A 6,960-nucleotide genomic window follows, 5' to 3' on the forward strand; every position below is an offset into this window, starting at 1 on the left:
TTCTTAGTTATTTCTAATAATAATGAGATTATAGCAATATTTTGTTTTAGTATTATTTGATCGATTTAGCGTTAGGTATATAGTCTTGTGGTAAAGGTATAGATTTTTCTATTAATTTTGAGGCTTCTTCTTGGGCTAAAGTTGGTCTACTCATGAAAGAGTAATTTCTTTTAGTTCTTCTACTGTCTTTTTCAATTCTCTAATATCACTAGTTAATACTTCTACTTGTTGTGTAATTTGAGTTACTATCTAGGCTGTCTTTATTTCTATTTTTTTTTGGTTTTTCTGTAATAACTTTAACTAACTTTTCTATTTCAGTCTTCGTAGGTAATTTTTCTAAACTAAATTTGTTATTTAAAATCTGAATTTTTCTATCTAGTTCTGGCACCAGAATACATGTCAGGCACGGAAAGTATATAGTAAGTGTAGATACCGAGGAAAAAATCAAAACAAATTCATCAGACTCAGAAGCAGAAGAATTAATTAATGAAATAGGATTAGAAAAATTAGATTTAGAATCAATTCAAGTAGATAACCTAGCAAATATATCTAAAGACTGTAATCATGAATTCAAAAATTAAGTAGGCTATACCCGGAGTATATTAGATAAAGTAATTCTAAAGAAAACCAGTTAAGGTTAAAAGAATTAATAGATACAATATCAGGATTAGTATCTTTATTGTTCCTAATTTTTTATCTTCATTACATACTAGTGCTTCATGATCCTCTATACTCATTAGTTCTGCTTGAGAATCTTCTGGTATTATTTTTAATGGTCTCATTATTGGTTGTATATTAGATAGACTTATTTCTTCATTTTTGCTATCTTCATCCTTTTGTTTTCCTTTTTCTAATTTATACAGTCTAGTTTCTAATTCATTTATTCTTATTTCTAATGTTATCATTCTTAGGTTAATAGTCGGGTCTTCTATTTTCTTATGTTTTTCCTCTTTATTTATTTTTGTTTCAAATTCTTTTTCTTACACATTATACATCCTTCTATATAACAATTTTTACATTTAGCTCTTTCCTCTCTACTAGGGTACCATTTACAAAAGAGACATGCATTACTATCTAATCCTTTATTTCTTTCGAATTCATGATTACAGTCTTTAGATATATTCGCTAGGTTATCTACTTGAATTGATTCTAAATCTAATTTTTTCTAATCTATTTCATTAATTAATTCTTTTGCTTCGAGTCCGATGAACTTGCTTTTGATTTTTTCCTCGGTATCTACACTTAATGTGGAATATATCTTTCAGTGTCGACATGTATTCATCTACATTTATTAAAGTTTCTTGAAAATCTTCAATCAGCTGTGAATTTCTTGTCTTATTATTTATTCTTTTTGGACATGTATTTGCTAAGTGTTCTACACTTCCACAAGTAAAATATTCCAGTCTATTTTTATAATTCCTTTCAGTTCTATATTTTCTTACATGTCTATTTCTGTCTAAATAAGGTTTTAATTTCTTGATTTTCTAAAATAATATTCTTTTTATTATATTGAGGATAATTTCTATTATATTGAGTTCTATACTTTCTATGTTTTTCTTTTTACAATTGTCTTTATCATAGTTCTGAGTAGTGTAGACCACACTTTTACAAAAACTCATTTCATTTTGTTTTAATTGTTTTTGTGTTTGTATATGTGTACATTTTTGTTGTAATATATCCATTATATGTTTTATTCTATGTCTATTGACCATTTCGGATTAGGGTTTTGTCTTCTTTTCTATCTCCTTTATTCCATCATTTTTTCTATTTCTCTTGCTAAGGCTCCTGGTAATTTATTAAATAATTTTTTACCTAACTCTTGGTCAAAAGCATTTCCGCTAATAGTACATTAGTAAAAATAATCATTCAATTTTTTTTTTTAACATATACAAACATTATGTTCATAAAGCATACATTAGCTTCATAAATACATTTTAAAATGGCTTATAGCTTTTTCTAGTGTTAGATGTTCTAACTTACATCCTTTACATTTAAAAGTTTCATTTTTATCTTCTTTATGGAGTTCTTTTGCTTTTTCTATAGCAATATCTACTTTAAAATCTTCTTGTATTAGTTCTATATTCATTAAATTTGACTCAGTAGTTTCATTTTCATCTAAAGTACTTTCTTCTTCTATGTCTCTATGTGGTGTGTAATTATAATTAGTAAATCGTATAGATATCTCTCTAGAATTAGTATACATTAGGTGAGATTCTAGCTTTAGAATCTTTTTTTCTATTAAAATCTTCTAAATTCCATTCTAACGTATATTCTTGAGATTTATTTTTATGGGTTTTATTAGTTTTATTCTCTTTTTTCATTACTTCTACTACATCTTCTACTTTAATTTTAAATTTTGTGTTACTATTATTGGTCATTTTTTCTAGAAATCCTACACACATTAATAAATTATTACCATTACACATTTTTTCGTATTCTTTGGTCTGTATTCCTATCATATATATATATATAAAAGCAGGCCAAAGGCCCGCTGACGTGGCGCAATAAAAATGCAGGAATAGCATTTATCTATTTTTACAAATTTTGGACAGTTTATTCCATTTTTCCACGCTTAAACAATTAGGGCTGCCAACCTCAAGAGACGCTTCGGCAATTGTACAGCAAAAAGAAAAGACGCGCCCTTAATTTTCTTCCTCACAGTAAATAACTCATCGTCCTTTACCCTCCTTTCTTCCCAACCAACATCTAACGCTACCATTGCTAAAGCCGAAGGTAGAATGACCCACCATCGAACGCGACCAACAGTTCCGAATACTGCTTCCCTACAATAACTTAAAACGGCTTATGTAAACACACCAGCATGAACCATCCTGATAAGGTATCCATACTTTTTTTTAACGTTTATTGCCTATGGTTTTATTTATAGATCACTTAGTTCAGCAATCCCTTCTACCTTTGCGCACAAATTGGTGTATTAAGTCATTTAAAATCAATAGTGAATTTTTCATGAATGTCTCCTGTTTCTGAATTAGTTTAACTCCTTACTGACTCCTCTCTTAGTGATGTATCTATTAATCTACTTATTTAGTCTGGTAAATTCTTAACTGCAAGGAATTAGCCTGATGCGTTCTAAAAATAATAATAATGACATAGGTATTTTGCTATTTATTCTTTTTAGTTCTAAAAATGCATAGAGCACTTGAATCTTGCCTAACTTTTGAATATGTCACCTGTGCAAGTTAGTCACTTGACTTTAATGGAGTAAGATGGAACGTTATTGTTGGAGATCACTTTAAGTCATTTACCAGCAGTTCGAGATCCGTGCCTTACACCTGCTCCATACAAAGCCTTCGGTGGCATTATTAATTTAAGGTATCATGCTTAGAAGATTGTGTCCCCGTTTAATTAATTCTCGCGGTAGTGCTACTTTTGGAGGTGTTTTTACATGGAATTTTCTTACTTCCTTTGAATATTATGATTAGCGTCTCTATTTGGAGTTTATTTTGGTGCCTTCTGGCTGTTCAACGTAGGATCTCTTTTAGTTTTCAGGGATACCTTTCTGTCACATGTGTTTTATCTTAATTTACATATACAGAAAGAAGACTTTAACCAATGATGTTTGCAGTTCGATCGTGATTATGAAAGGATACCCAGATTGTATAAGTTTTTAAATGCTTGGAAAAGGGCTACTTTGTCGTAAACATTCAGTGCAAAATCAAACTAAGCTTCTATTTGATGTTGTTGGTACGTTAACTGAGAGTTTTACTGCTTCAGGATACTAACAAAAACTTAATGCAGGTGACACACCCCATATATCTGCAAGCTGGTACACTATTGCAACAGTTCATTGTGGACAATTGCATGGCAATAGAAGAAAAAGGCTTTCATTATTTCGGGAATAATTAAAAAAAAAAAAAAAAAAAAAAAAAGGAGGGGTGATCTTTTTTTCTTGATTGATGGATCCCTATTGCCGTATCTAATTGTTCAATGGTAGGATTTTCCTATTATCTTACCTTCGTAGCTCATTGGGGAACCTTGATATAGGGTACACAGTTGAAAAATGCAATGGTTCGTTTCACGTGAGATTACAAATTTGAATTACACAAGTTTATTTCGTTTTTCTGTTTCCTTTCTATAATTTGACCTTCTTTAGTACTTTAGCTGTTCAAGTGTTGGTTCTTTGTTGAACCTATTGATGAGTTTTTGGAAAAGATATAAGAGATAAGTACATCACGATCGTTTAGTCTTTGTCTTCTCTTTCTTTACAATTGGCTTTGTATTCTGCTTCTCTTCTCTCTTTTTGTCCCTTATTTTGTGTTCCTTCAGTAGTCACAACTAATGCGAGGATTCCAATGACCTTGCAAGGGCGAAGAGCCGAAGATGATTGAAAAACATTGTGTTTGGAAATTTCCAGTCAACATTATAATTGACTTAAACTTTTAGTCAACTCTGTTTGTGTTGTTTATTAACGGTTCAGCTTATGTGAACTAACTATTGACATTAACCGTGATGGAAGGACATGGAGCCGCTGATGTGGCACCCTCTGACAAGGATTCACATTTTTCTTTTTCTCAGATTTTTGCCTTTTTCCTCTCAATTTTACCATTTAATTAGTTAACTGCTACATTTAGAAAAAATCTGAATGTCGCTTTGAATTCTTAGGGTTACGACCTTTCCAACTCTCCTTAGCGGTTACATATCACTTCTGAAATAAACCTTCCGATGGAGAGATCTTCAGTGATTCTGATTTTTCCTACATCACAAACCGCAGCCTCTGCTTGTGAATATGGGTCACTCCAACATCTGGAACGCTCAGCCCAAGAACTACGGCCCTGGTATCTTTCTTCTCGCCTTTTCTTTTCTCTGTTGGTTGATTAAATTCCAAGTAGTAGCTGATAAGAACCCGTTGCATTTCTGTCCCAAACTTCCTTTGTAGGTTCCTAATCTTGCATCAATAGTTTCATATTCTTAGGATTCACCCTCCAACAACCTAGGCCTTCATCACACCCCGGATGAAGCTTACTTTTGCAACAAACTGTAAGCCCCAAAATGGTTTAATTTTTATATGGATGAATTATAGATACTGATTGATTTAATTTACGGATTGTGTTAATACCCTTTTATTTATTTATTTAGATGTATATATTGAGGTATATAAAGCTTTGTTAATTGCTTATATAGAATGTTTGAATGGAAGAAAATGTTGTCTTTCCCAACTAAGTGGCACTCCTTTGTTTGCGTTAGGGCCTCGGATTAGGAAGTTGTGGAAAATACTCAGGAAGCCGATTTTATTTTGGCTCACGGAACCAAACAAGTGGTACAACTGAAGCAATGAAGGAGAAGAAAGTAATGGTTGAAGTAGCAGTGAAGGAGAAGAAACTAATGGTTGAAGTATAAGCTGAGAAATAAGAGGAAACTTGCAACTCCTGCTGAAGTAAAGGCCGAATATTGTGAAGCTATACTTCGCAACAAGCACTGCAAGTCTTGAAATTACGATTAATGATAAAAAATTCGATTTTTTGGCGGGGAACGTTCCACTCTTCATTATGTAAAAAGAGTTCTTATAATCTTCTCTTTTTGTGGACTTGTGTTTCAGCTTGAAAGGAAGAAGATCAAAGTTGGATTTGGAATCCTTCATAATTATTCTCTCATTCTTCCTACCCTGAAGCTTTTGTATTAATACAATAATTTAATTCAAACTCTTAGAAATTGTTATCTATAGATGAAGGTACATGTTTCATATATTAAGTTTTAGCTTTTATTTGAGAGAGAGAAAATAGATGAAATTTAGATATGTAAAAATATTCACTTCGCCTATTGTAGTTATTGTAATAGTTCATGATAAAATTATGTTGAAATATTTGGTCAATAGAGAAATACCAAGCACACACATTATGTTCAAAAAGTGAATCTGAAATCTAACGCATAATTACTATAGCCGAATTACAACATATCTTCAAGTTGGGCCTCCACATTTCATATATATATATATATATATCGAATTACAACATATCTTCAAGTTGGGCCTCCACATTTCTATATATATATATATATATATATATATATATATATATATATATATATATAGAGAGACATGCGCCTATTGACGTGCGCTCCAAAAAAAAAACTACAGATTGTTATTTATCTTTTCTCTCAAATTTTTGGCTTTTCCAATTTTTCCTTTTAAAAATTAAAATGAAAATTCACTGTTCTAGGAAAAAGGGAAACAAATCGTCTCCGAAAGAAGGCATCGTATTCGAAAAAATAAACCGCATGGATTGCAGCACCTCAACCGTCTGCAACATTAAAATGTCTGTGAATAATTTCAAACTCCCTCTTACTAGACCCATAACGTACTCTTCATATTACCCCCTACCTAACTCTCAAATCATCTTTTCCTGCCAAAGTTTTTCTTTTCGCAAAATGAACCTACCAAAAGAAACAACCAAGAGTAGGGTATACGCAATCATAAAACATCAAAATTGAAGGTATTAAACAGACATAAATCAGAAAGAGTAATAATCTTTTCCTGCTTACGTTAATTCGCTGCTAATTTTTTAACTTTTCGGTCAAGGAAAAAAAATACAATGTTAAGTTATGCTTTTGTGCAGGAATCCGTGCACGCATTGCTGCGCCAGGACAAGCGAACTTGGAATTTCTTTTTGATTCTTATGTTTGGATCATGGGTATTCTCTTTTTTTCTTTACTTAAATTGTATTCATTCGAATCATTTTCTTAATGCATTTAATATTATCATAATGATCCAATGAATAAATTTTCGTTGCTAATCAATTCTTTAAAAAATTATGAATTCTTTCTCCTTTCTCAAGAGCAGTAAAAGGCCTTCCAGATAGATTAAAGTGGAAGTTCCCCTTTATAACTTTTTAATATTGCAGGCCGAGATCACCTTGGGGTACTGAGGATGAAGTACTTAAAGGAGTTATCTTGAATTTTTCGGTGATTCAACTGTAGGAGTAGGATATTGTTCAAAAAAAAACT

This window comes from Lycium ferocissimum, chromosome 9 (genome assembly GCF_029784015.1).
Source record: "Lycium ferocissimum isolate CSIRO_LF1 chromosome 9, AGI_CSIRO_Lferr_CH_V1, whole genome shotgun sequence".
In the NCBI taxonomy this organism is placed as follows: Eukaryota; Viridiplantae; Streptophyta; class Magnoliopsida; order Solanales; family Solanaceae; genus Lycium; species Lycium ferocissimum.